Source organism: Lactuca serriola, chromosome 1, assembly GCF_051521515.1.
Source record: "Lactuca serriola cultivar US96UC23 chromosome 1, Lser_US96UC23_V15, whole genome shotgun sequence".
Taxonomy (NCBI): domain Eukaryota; kingdom Viridiplantae; phylum Streptophyta; class Magnoliopsida; order Asterales; family Asteraceae; genus Lactuca; species Lactuca serriola.
The window spans coordinates 199,547,800-199,560,745 of NC_136408.1; positions in this window are offsets into that span (position 1 = coordinate 199,547,800).

Genomic DNA, 12,946 nt, shown 5'->3' on the forward strand with positions numbered 1-12,946 from the left:
TACATTCGTAACATAGCCTTTTATTGAATGTACACTCGTTGGCGTAATGCCCATGCTTTCTACACTTGAAACAAGTCACCTCCTCACCGCGTTTTCCAGAGTGTTTCTTTTTCCACTTCTCGCACCATCTTGCTTCACTTCCTCTTCCTCCTCCATACTTCAGGAATTGGGTCTCCTTTTTGGACCTTGAAGATCCTTCAAACTTCCTCTTTTCTCCTGCCTTGTCTTTTTCTAGACCCCTTTCTCTTATCTAGGTCTCTACATTCTTAGCTGCTCTAACAACTGTTTTCAAGGTAGTTGCCATTTTGACCATTGGGCCAAAGTCTGTGGGCAGTCCGTTAGCAAACCTATCAATCTTGGAGAGCTCAATAGGAACCAAGTAGGGAAATAGCTTTATCCTCTCGGTGAACGCGGTGGCATACTCATCAACACTCATCTTCCTCTTCAGGTTCTGAAACTCATTGTTTAGGTTTATCAGATCTATCTCTGAGCAGTACTGCATTTTCAACTGTTCCAAGAACTCTTCCCATGACATCCTTAGGGCTTCTCCTTGTGGCATCGTATCTGCCAATAGCTTCCACCAGCTCAAGACTCCAGTTTTTAGCTATCTTACTGCGAAGACAGTCTTCTGTTTCTCGCTACAGCTGCAACTTTCAAACACCATCTCCGTCTCGGAGATCCAATCTATAATCTCAACCAGCTTCGGGCTTCTAGAAAGACTTGGTGGCTTGGCACCCAAGAAATTCTTATACATTCGCCCATCCTTGTTGTTTCCCTTTTCTGGGCCATTCCTTTGTTCTCCTTGAGTCCCAACTTGACTCACTTGGCAGCTATAGTTCCCTTCCTCCGATTTCTCGGGAATCAGCTCCGGTTGCTCAGCGGGTATGGTAGGTTCGTCCCTATTCAACATCCGTCTCATTTCTTCCCTTTGTTTAGCTAACATAGCCCGAATCATGGCTTGTACTCCAGCCATGGTGATTGGCTCGGGTACATCTTCTACTACAACAAGTATTTGCTGAATCACAGGGGGTTGATTCCTATTCCCATTTGCATTCCCAGCTCCACTGCGGGTTCTTGCCATTTTGATCTATATACCGAATAAGGTGAATCGAGATATTAATTTAGGATTGACGTTTTAAATCATCCTTATCACCCCGAAACATTTACATGCTAGTTCTAATATCGTAGTCGTACGTTTAGAATCCTAAACACATAAGGTTTCTAGATTCGATCGGCAACAGACCCTATATCCGAACAAATAATGGCATATAGCACATAAAAGCATTTTAGGCATTTTCCTAAAATAGCTAGTGTTTGTGTCTATTCAGGTGTACTACCTAAATTTTATTAGACATACTCGTCACGATCATCGCTTAGCATTCTAAGTTTAAGTCTAGAAATAAATCCATATTCCTAGTTCGCTTAAACTAATGCTCTGATACCAACTGTGTCGACATCCCCATTTTTATGGCCATAAAAGACTGATTTTGTTTATGCTTTATGAAAATCAGAGTACCTCTTTTAATAAAAATGTTCTTTTAATAAAAATGTTGCAGAATTTGTTCCTAGAAAAACATGATAAATACGTTTTCAAAGCATTTCTGAAGAAACGTATTTTATTCATTTTAAAACATTTGGGATGTCATCGTTGTGACATCCCCATTTTCACGACCAGAAAAGACGGATTTTGTTTATGCTTTATGTAAATCAGAGTACCTCTTTTAATAAAAATGTTGTGGAGTTTATTCCCAGAAAAACACGATAAATACGTTATCAAAGTATTTCCAAAGAAACGTATTTTATTCCTTTTAAAACATTTGGGATGTCATCGTCAATACAGAAACATAAGCATAAACAGAACTGACATTCATTTACACTAGTGATCTATATCTCCTTAATCTCTCAGTGTAATATCACTTCATATCGACACCTGTGATATAAATAAACTGAGTGGGTCAGGTTGGGAAACCTGGTGAGTACATAGGGTTTTCAAGCCACAATAATATAATTATTATGTTTTAACATCAAACAATCAACCCAATTACCCATCCCCATTATCTTCGTTACTCTTAAGGATCTACCCTAAGAATCAACTAATCCTCGTTCATTCGTTCCTAAGGATCATCCTAAGGAATCGGCACGAAGTCCATCGTTATCGGGGTTTAGGCACTAAGTCTGCATAGTCGTTAGGATTTATACAACAAGCACTAAGTCTGCATAGTTGCCAGGGTTTAGGCATCAAGTCTGCATGATCAGTAGGGTTTAGGCATCAAGTCTGCATGATTGCCAGGGTTTAGGCATCAAGTCTGCATGATCGCCAATGTTTAGGCATCAAGTGTGCATGATCGCCAGGGTTTAGGCACCAAGTCTGCATGATCGCCATGGTTTAGAGTACACCGGGTGAACACATCGTTCATAACACCTACATGTTGCGAGCCTGCTAGTGTTCCACGGGACTGTCTAGAATAGTATGTAGTGGTCATCTATACTCTACTAGATGACGGGGCCATCATTTGGGAAAGGCTTCTCACATCGTCCACCTCTCACCCTTACCTCGTGGTTTATAACATCTCTCAACTCATCATCCAACTCATATTCCATCTATTACATCTACCCATGTTTTACCCAACATATTATCGTAGATATAAAATACATATACAGTTTAAATCATTTAAAACATGTATAAAATCGTTCATCCAGCATAGACAGCAAGTACTAAGATAATATGCACACATAGCTCGTAATTTATATAAATACTTCATATATTTGTGTAAGATGAAAGTAACTATGCACTCACCTAATAAGGTGGTGACTCGGAACTTGGACAACACTTCGTTATTGTTAAAACAATTTCCTTCGAACAAAAAATAGTATCAATACCACTAGGGTTTAGTCTAACGTTAACTGTGACTAATTAATAGTCTAGCTATTATTATTATTATTATTATTATTATTATTATTATTATTATTATTATTATTATTATTATATAAGCGTTAAACAACACTATATAACTCATAATAATAGGCCAAATACTTATTTTAAGGTCCTAATAATATAATTAAATAAAAGCTTTATTAAAAATAGCATAGGTGTAGCTCACTTACAGTGGGTTTTATAGAAAACCGGGCTTCGCTTGGAGCAGCGTTTCGAAACCGAAAGACAATTTTTTCTCGGGACTCTGGGAGCCTTGGGGCTTGCTTCAGGTGCTAGGAGGTTTACCTAGGCTTAGGAGGGGGTTAGGGGGTAGTGAGAGAAAGTAGAAAGAGAAGTTGTGGTGAATTTGTGAGAAAATATGGCAACCCTCGCAGCCCTTTTCTAGGCTGGTCCTTGGACGTACGCTGGGCGTACAGGTCCTCGGACGCGAGGCGTAGCCTCGGTCGTACAACACATGTCGCGAAGGGGGTGGGTCATTGTGGACGTCTCGGAACCACAGAGGGCAGCTGTATGTGGCGCGTACCCGAGCTCGGACGCTGGGTGTAATGCGAGGCAACGTGGCGCGATCCGACAGGTGCTCTGCGATCAGCGATGGACGACTGAGATGAGGCCACGTCATCGCTTCTCTCATCAGCTTCGCAAATCTGAATCCAAACTTCAAAAATTCGTATCTTTCCCATACGAGCTCCGTTTTTGACGTTCTTTATATCCACGTGAAGGAAGGAACGTACTCTACAACTTTCGTTTGGACTCCGTCCGCTAATTTTGACTTTATTTTAAAAGTTACATTATTAACAGTCCGAGACAAGATTGGTCCGTTAAATTCTCATAACTTCTTCATCCGACGTCCGTTTTCGCCCATCTTTTTCTCGTTACGCTACTCTTTGATTCTCGTTTAGGTCGTGTCGGCTAAAAACCGCTCGATCTATTATTCGAATTTCGGGTTGTACACTGTTAATCTGAAACTTTGAAAAATCATAACTTCCTCATATGAAGTCAGATTTGGGCGTTCTTTTTATGGACACTCTCGGTTTAACGTATTCTAAGACTTTCGTTTAGATCGCTAAGGCTAAATATCGCTCTATCGTAAATTCACTATTTACGTTTCCCGGTATCATGCCAGTTCCATCGCGAAACTTCGACGGGTCATAACTTCTTTGTTATAACTCGGATTGTGGCGGTCTTTATATGTACGGAAACCTTGTATCATATAATACAACTTGGTTAAGATTATTTATTCTAAATAATATTTTTCCGAAAAGTCATTTTCGACACTTATTGCCTCTAATTTGACTAGCCTGGATCTACGGGCGTTACAATCGTCAATATAGAAACATAAGCATAAACATAACTTACATTCATTTACACTAGTGATTTATATCTTCTTAATCTCTCAGTGTAATGTAACTTCATATCGACACATGTGATACAAATAAACTGAGTGGGTCAGGTTGGGAAACCTGGTGAGTACATAGGGTTTTCAACCCACAATAATATAATTATTATGTTTAATCGTCAAATAGTTAACCCAATTACCCATCCCCATTATCTTCTTTATTCTTAAGGATCTACCCTAAGAATCTGCTATTTCTCATTCATTTATTCCTAAGGATTATACTAAGGAATAGGTACGAATTCTATCGTTGTTAATGACATATTTGTCAAGCACATCTTCTAGTTCTTTCACTTAGGTGCAGCTACCAAAATTGTGACATTCTCTATGAGGCACATCTGCCAGTATTGTCCTTTAGGCGCATCTGCCGGGGTTATGAGGTTCTCTATTAGGCTTCTGCCGGTAGATTCCTTTAGACGCATCTGCCAGGGTATCTTGTGTATCGACAGTATCGGTTATGAGAATCCACTCGCAATACATGTCAATGGGTTTTTTTAGACTACACTGGTGAACACATCATTCACAACACCTACAGGTTGCGAGTCTGCTAGTGTTCCACTGGACTGTCTAGAATAGTCTGTGGTTGTCATCCACACTTTGCTGAATGACGGGGCCATCATTTGGGAAAGGCTTCTCACATCGTTCACCTCTCACTGTCACCTCATGGTCTATATCACCTATCAACTCATCATCCAACTCATATTTCATCTATTACGTCTACCCATGTTTTACCCCCAACATTTTTGTATATATAAAATACATATGCAGTTTATATCATTTAAAACATGTATAAAATCATTCATCCAACATAGACAAGAAGTACTCAGATAATATGCACACATAGCACGTAGTTTATATAAAATACTTCATATCTATGTGTAAGATGAAAGTAACTATGCACTCACCTGATAAGGTGGTGACTCGACACTCGGACAACACTTTGTTATCTCAAAACAATTTCCTTCGACGAAACCAAGTATCATTACCACTATGGTTTAGTCTAATGTTAACCGCGACTAATTAATAGTCTAGCTATTATTATTATTATATAAGCGTTAAACAACACTCTATCTAACTCATAATAATAGACCAAATAATTATTTTAAGGACCTAATAACATTACTATAATTATTCGAAAGCTATATTAAAATTTGCGTAGACTTAGCTCACTTACATCGGGTTTTAAAGAAAACCGGGCTTCGCTTGGAGCAGCGTTTGGAAACCGAAAGACCCTTTTCTCGGGACTCCGGGAGCCTCGGGGCTTCCTTCGGGTGCTAGGGCTTCACCTTGACTTTAGGGGGGGGGGGGTTAAAACCCTAGAGAGAGAAAGATCTTAGAGAGAGAGTGAAGAAAGGTGTGAAATTTTCGGAAGAGTTCGCACCACTTTATAGGCGCCATCATCTCAGATTACGCTGGGCGTACCAAGGAGGTACGCTGGGCGTTCCTCGGATAAAGCTTCCAGCTCGCACCAGCTGGCTTGCACTAGCGTCAGAAGGATAGGGCCGAAGGTACGTGGTGTATACCGGACTTTGTACGCGGGTCGTAATGCTAGGGGCTACGTGGCGTGATCCGAAGCGAGGTCTGATCAGCAATGGATGGTCCAGATTGTGCCACTTCATCGATCGAGCAACATGCTTCGCAAATTCAATTTCCGACTTCTAAAAATCATAACTTTCTCATACGAGCTCCGTTTTCAACGTTCTTTATATCCACGCGTAGGCGGGAACATACTCTACAACTTTCGTTTAGACTCCGTTGGCTAATTTTGAGTTTATTTTAAATTTTATAGTTTTAATAGGTCGGGACGCGATTGGTCTGTTAAAAATTCATAACTTCTTCATCCGACGTTCATTTTCTTCTGTCTTTTTATCGTTATGCTACTATTAACGAGCTCTTTGATTATAGTTTAGGTTGTGTTGGCTAAAAACCGCTCAATCTAATATTCAAACTTCGGGCTGTACACTGTTAAGCCGAAACTTCAAAAAATCATATCTTACTCATACGAAGTCAAATTTGGGCGTTCTTTTTATGGAGGCTCTCGGTTTAATGTATTCTACGACTTTAGTTTAGGTCGCTAAGGCTAAAACTTGCTCTATCGTGAATTCACTATTTAGGCTTCCCGGTATTATGTTGGTTCCACCGCGAAACTTCGACGGGTCATAACTTCTTCGTTATAACTCAGATTTCGGCGTTCTTTATATGTATGGAACCCTTGAGAGATGTTCTACAACTTGGTTAAGATTATTTATTCTAAATAATATTTTTTCGAAAATTCATTTTCGACCCCTATTATCTCTAAATTGACTAGCCCGGATCTACGGGCTTTACATCGTTCAAAGGAGGAAAAGCTAGAGATTAGCTTACAACAAAACGAAGCATCAACGCAAGCCATTGAGGAAATTTGTTCTGATTACTTGGGTCCGGCAACACGTCGAGAACTGACTAAGTTGGCAACGTCGCCATCGCGGGGGAATTATTTAGTGTAGCAGCGTGATGAAGATTCATCTCGTAGGCCGTATATAAAAGGGAGGAATTAGGTTAAAATCAACGTAACTAACAAAATTATAGGTAGTATTTGTGAAAGTTATTTCTCAAATTACCTAGTTACCTTTATTCATTTATTTAATTATTGTTTTTTCTATTAAATTTTGATTGGTCCACAATCATGTATATAATAATACGATACTTAGTTAGAATATCTGAATATATATATATATATATATATATATATATATATATATATATATATATATATATATATATATATATATATATATATATATATATAACTTTGTCTGTATGAGACAAAGTTATTGTAGCTAGGGTTACATCTAAACATGCATAAGGTACAAGTTTTTTACTACGCTAATTTCAAGTTTAACCCCTCAACTGTGTGATCAATCACTTGCAACCCTTTTTTTGTAAAATCATATTTCTGATCCTATTACATTTTATAACAATTACTTTCACCTCCTCAGCCTTCAACTTTATAAAATTATCACTTTTACCCCTTGGTTTTTAGACTTCCGTTTTTATCTCCCATCCCCCCCCCCCCCCCCCCCCTAGTACATATATAATATCATTTTCTCGTATCTACTTTCTAAATTGCATTTTCTATTCTTTTTATTTTGTTAAATGTTATTTTCACATTTCAACTTAAAAGTTTATAAAATGTCATTGATTTAATCAATTATTACTCTTAATAGGCAAAAAAACACGTAAAAACCCGTGACAAATCGCATACTCAATTAAAGTGTATTTCAAATCAATAAGTTTTAAATTTTGCTTACGTCAGTCACTTCAAAGCAAATTATATAACTCTTGTTTTTATGCCTTCTTTACCATTCTACAGTTTGCATTTTTTTTCTTTTTTGCTCCTTGTATCTAGGTGATCATTACAATTAATAAGAAAACCCATTGTTGTTCATCAAATTCTTCTAAACCTTTTACACAAACACATAAAAACGTTGATATTTTGGTTTTGTTGACACAACAGTCATAATAGGAAATAGAATAGTGCATTAATCAAATGCATAAGTTTTTTTTTTAAAATTTACTTTTAAATTTATGTAATCAAACAATAGTAATTAGTTAATTGGTTCTTTTTTTAATTGCAAGGAACGAAAGAATTTCATAAAAAAATCAACCGATTCAAGATATTCATTGGTTCATTCGTTTGCTCCTTCAATGGAGTTCGTCGTTGATCCTCTCTCTCTAATTTATATATATATATATATATATATATATATATATATATATATATATATATATATATATATATATATATATATATATATATATATATATATATATATATATATATATATATATATATATACACGCGCATAATACTATGATGATAATAGAGAAATCCTCTCTACAACAACACCATAATTTTACAATAAACATTACTGAATAAAATATTGATTTAACTCAAAATTTATCAAAAAAATCTCAAAAAGATGTATTTCGTTTCAAACATGCAAAGTGATGTTTCTCGGTTTGTTTAAAAAGTTATTTAATATAGTATTAAATACTAACATTTAAATATTTATTAAGTATTTAAAATAACTTTTAGTAGAAAGGTATAAAGCAAAATTACTAATTTTTTATTTAAGTTATTCAAAATTTATAACTTTTTATTTGAGTTATTCAATAAAATAACCATAATATCCGTACTCAAGATTAACTTTTTCACATACTTTTTCCTATAAAATCACATTGTTCTTAGTTGACTAGTTTTTAGATCCGGATAAACACTTAATAGGGTAATTTATTTTTTGATTTGTACATATTTATTAAATGAGGGTTTTTTTTTTCATCCATATTTTTCTTTTCAACTTTTTAAACTATATACATCCAATTTTTATGAATAGTTACTCCAGATAAACCGAAAAAAAATATCTTAATAGGTTAATATATTTTTCATTTTGTACATATTTAGTCCTTAATATTTTTTGCATATTTAATTATTAATATTTTTTTGTTGCAAAATCAGTCCTTGTTTTTTTATATACATTCAGTACTTAATAAATATTTAAATGTTAGTATTAAATAATACTTAATAAATATTTAGATGTTAGTATTAAATAATAAGGTATTAGGGGTTCTTGATGGTTATAAGTTGTTTAGTATTAAATAATATATTAAATAACTTTTTAAACAAACTAAGAAAGTCATAAATATGGACGAAAAAAAACTTAATGAACTAATATGTATAAATTGAAAAATATATTACTCTTTTAGATTATTATCCCTTATAGATTTCTATCTATAAATCTGTACAAAATAAATAAATAATGGTCACATAAGGACTACCCCTCGCTTTAAAAGAATTAGAAGCAGATGATGACGACTTTGGAACGTTTGAACTAATAAATATTTGATTTGATATGCAATAGTAGTTGAAACCTAAATATTTGATTTCGATATGCAATTGTAGTTAAACCTAATCTTTTTATCGTTTAATTTTTTTAGTATGTTTTTTATCGAAAAAAACCAAATGTATTCATATTTTTTTTTTCCTATAGACATCCTTACTGATATATAAAAATAATTTTTTTTCGAAAAAAACACATTTCGTTTTGTTGTTTTTTTCACAATATTTAGGTTTATTTTTTATCCAAAACAAAAACTAGATATATCAAAATACTCTTTTTTGTCATCTATAAATAAAAATCAACATCGATATATATTAAAAAAATTCATTTTAGTTGGTCGGATTCAAACTGTGAATATGAACAATATAAAATTCAGTTTTTAACATTTAGAATTTGAACCCAACTTACTATTTCTACTATTTGATCATTCGTAAATTCATTTAGTGAAATTTATATGTGAATTGAAGTATATTTCCTTCAAATTTTATTATATATTTTAACGTTTTATTTTTCATAAATTAGTTTTGTAAAATCCACAAGTGAATTTATTCACATTGTGAATCTGAGCAATATATAATCCAATTTTCAGAATTCACAATGTAAATCTGAGTTAAGATTATTCATTGTGAATATGAACTAAATATAATTCAGTTTTCAACTTCCACAATGTGATCTGAGCTAAAATTTCGGAAGAAAAAAAATGTTTTTTTATAAATAGTACAAAAAAATGACTTTTGATATATTTATTTTTTGGGTGAAAATAAACCTAAATATTAAAAAAAAAAACAACAAAACGAAATGGGTTATTTTGAAAATTAGTTTTATAAAATTCTCAAGTGAATTCATTTACACTGTGAATTTGAACATTATATAATTCTGTTTTTAGGATTCAAAATGTGAAACTGACTTAATATTATTCACAATATAAATATAAATTGTATATAATTCAGTTTTTAGCAATCACAACATGAATCTGAGCTAAAATTTCAATTTTTTTTTTTTGTTTTTTACATCGATATAAATATATATTTAAAGAGTACCAAAAAATTTGAAATTTGATATATTTATTAATTATTTTCGATATAAAATAAATCTTAACTTTTCAAAAAATAAATGAAAAAGAAATGAGTTTTTTCTATTGAAAAAAAAAGTCGTTTTTTATATATCAATATGAATATCTAGTTAAAGAGCATGAAAACTCATAAACAATGGTATATTTAATTTTTTTGATATAAAACATGGCCTAAAAAAGTAAAACTAAAAAACAAATTTGAGGCAGGAATGAAGAAGTCTCATTCCATTAGTGTTGTTATTGCTCCTGTCCAGACCATTCATTAAGGCAAAGGAAAGAAAAGGAAGGCTATCTCCCAACCCAAGTGAAAAAGGAAAGTCCATGTTGGAGAGTCTAGTAGTAAGTCAAAGGGGAAAGCCAACTATGAAATTCCCCTGTTAACAATCTGAAAAAGGCTATTTGCTTTCACTGTGGGCAAAAGGGGCATTGGAAGAGAAGTTTCCCGAAATACCTACAATAAGTGAAAGAAGGAAAAGGCAAAGTGTGTGGTTCTTCATCAAGTATATACATTATCGAAATCAATAACACACGAATTTATAATTCTTGGGTCCTTGATACAGGATGTGGTTTTCCCAATTGTTCCGATATGCATGGAATAAAGGAAAGTGAAAGAGTTGAGCATGTAAAGCTAAACATGATCATGGGAAATAGACGTTCTTCGCCTATTACAAGGATCGAGATTTATGAATTTATTTTTGATAACGGTGTTATAGTAGATTTAGTTAATTGTTGTTATCCGTCAAATATGACAAGGAACATGATTTCATTTCATTCTTTAATTAGACAAGGATTTTGTTTCTCGTTTGATAATGATGATGGTGCAATTTTGGGTTATAAGAATGGTGTTTTTATTTTCAAAGCTTATCCTTGTAATGGCGTGTATGAAAATGTTGTGTGTGTGAATAATTTGGGCTATGGTGTGTACAATATTGATTCTTCTAATAGTATAAACAAATCATGCTTGTGGCATTGTCATCTTAGACATATAAATAAGAAACTTATTGGCCAACTTTGAAAGGATGGAGTTTTTGAATCATTTGATCTAAGGGCAAATGATGAATGTGAATCTTGTTTATTAGGCAATATGATTAAATCACCTTTCACATGGACTTCTGAAAGAGGTGAGGAACTATTGGACTTAATTCACACTGATGTGTGTGGACCCTTTAGATCCGCCACAAGGGATGCTAATCGCTACTGCGTGACATTTACTGGTGCTTTCCGTAGATATAGGTATGCGTATTTGATTAAACACAAGTCAGAAACTTTTTAAAAGTTCAAAGCGTTTAAGCACGAAGAAAATAATCATTTGGGAAATAAGATAACGATGATCTAATCCGATAAGAAAGGTGGATATCTTAGTATCGAGTTCAACAAAGATCTCAAGGAATGTGGAATAGTTTCACAACTGACCCCTCCCAGGACACTACAACTGAATGGCGTGGTTGAGAGGAGAAATCGAACCTTGTTACACATGGTTCGTTTCATGATGAGTTCCTCTTCACTTCCTATATCATTATGTGGGTATTCCTTAGAGACAACCTCCCATATCCTAAATATTGTTCCTACCAAAAAGGTTTCCAAAACACCTCATGAGATATAGAGTGGAAAACCTCCTACACTCTTACATATAAAGGTCTGGGGTTGTGAGGTTCTTGTTATATGCGATACCCAAGACAAACTGGAGCCTAGAACCGAGAGGTGTATTTTCATTGGTTACCTAAAAAATTCATTTGGATTCTTTTTCGACTGACCAAGTGAAAACGTGATCTTTGTTGCTTGAAGGGGAGTTTTTAATGAGAGAGAGCTCGTATTCAAAGAGGACAGTGGGAGCACAATTGATCTTGAAGAAATTCAAGATTCATCCGATGCGGAAGCTATGGATAACACTGGCACTCAACCTGAGGATGAAACATATGTTGTGCTCATTGAGGATTTGTTACCCCTTCGACGATCTAGTAGAGTTAGCATGCCACCCGAATTTTATGGATTTCATATAACTACGGACGTGGACATGTTAACTAGTGATAAAACACTAGTAAATTTAGACGAGCCAGCTAACTACAAGTAAGTGAAGGTAGGCCCTGACGATGCTCAATGGAAATAGACTATAAATAGTGAGATTTAGTCTAGTACGATAACCAAGTTTGAAATTTGATTGATCATACACCCGGTCTAGAGAAAGTGGGTTGTAAATGGATATTCAAGAAGAAGACTAAAATGGAAAGGAATGTACACACGTTCAAAGATAGGTTGTTTGCGAATGTCTTTACTCAAACCCAAGGGGTTAACTATGATGAGGCCTTCTCGCCCGTAGCTAAGATCAAGTTGATTAGGATAATACTTACCATAACTGTTTTTTTATGATTATGAGGTATGGAAAATGGATGTTAAAACCGCTTTCCTAAATGGGGGTCTTACTGACGACGTCATATGACTCAGCCAGAAGGTTTCGAAAATGCCAAATATGATAAGAAGGTGTGTAATTTCGAGCAGTCCATTTATGGACTTAACCTTTCTAGTTTTGTATTTTGATGACATACTCATTTCCGGAAACAGTATTTCAACTTTACATGAGGTGAAATATTGGCTTGGAAAATGTTTCACTATGAAGGATCTAGGAGAAGCGACATACATTCTTGGAATAAGGATTTGTAGGGACATAA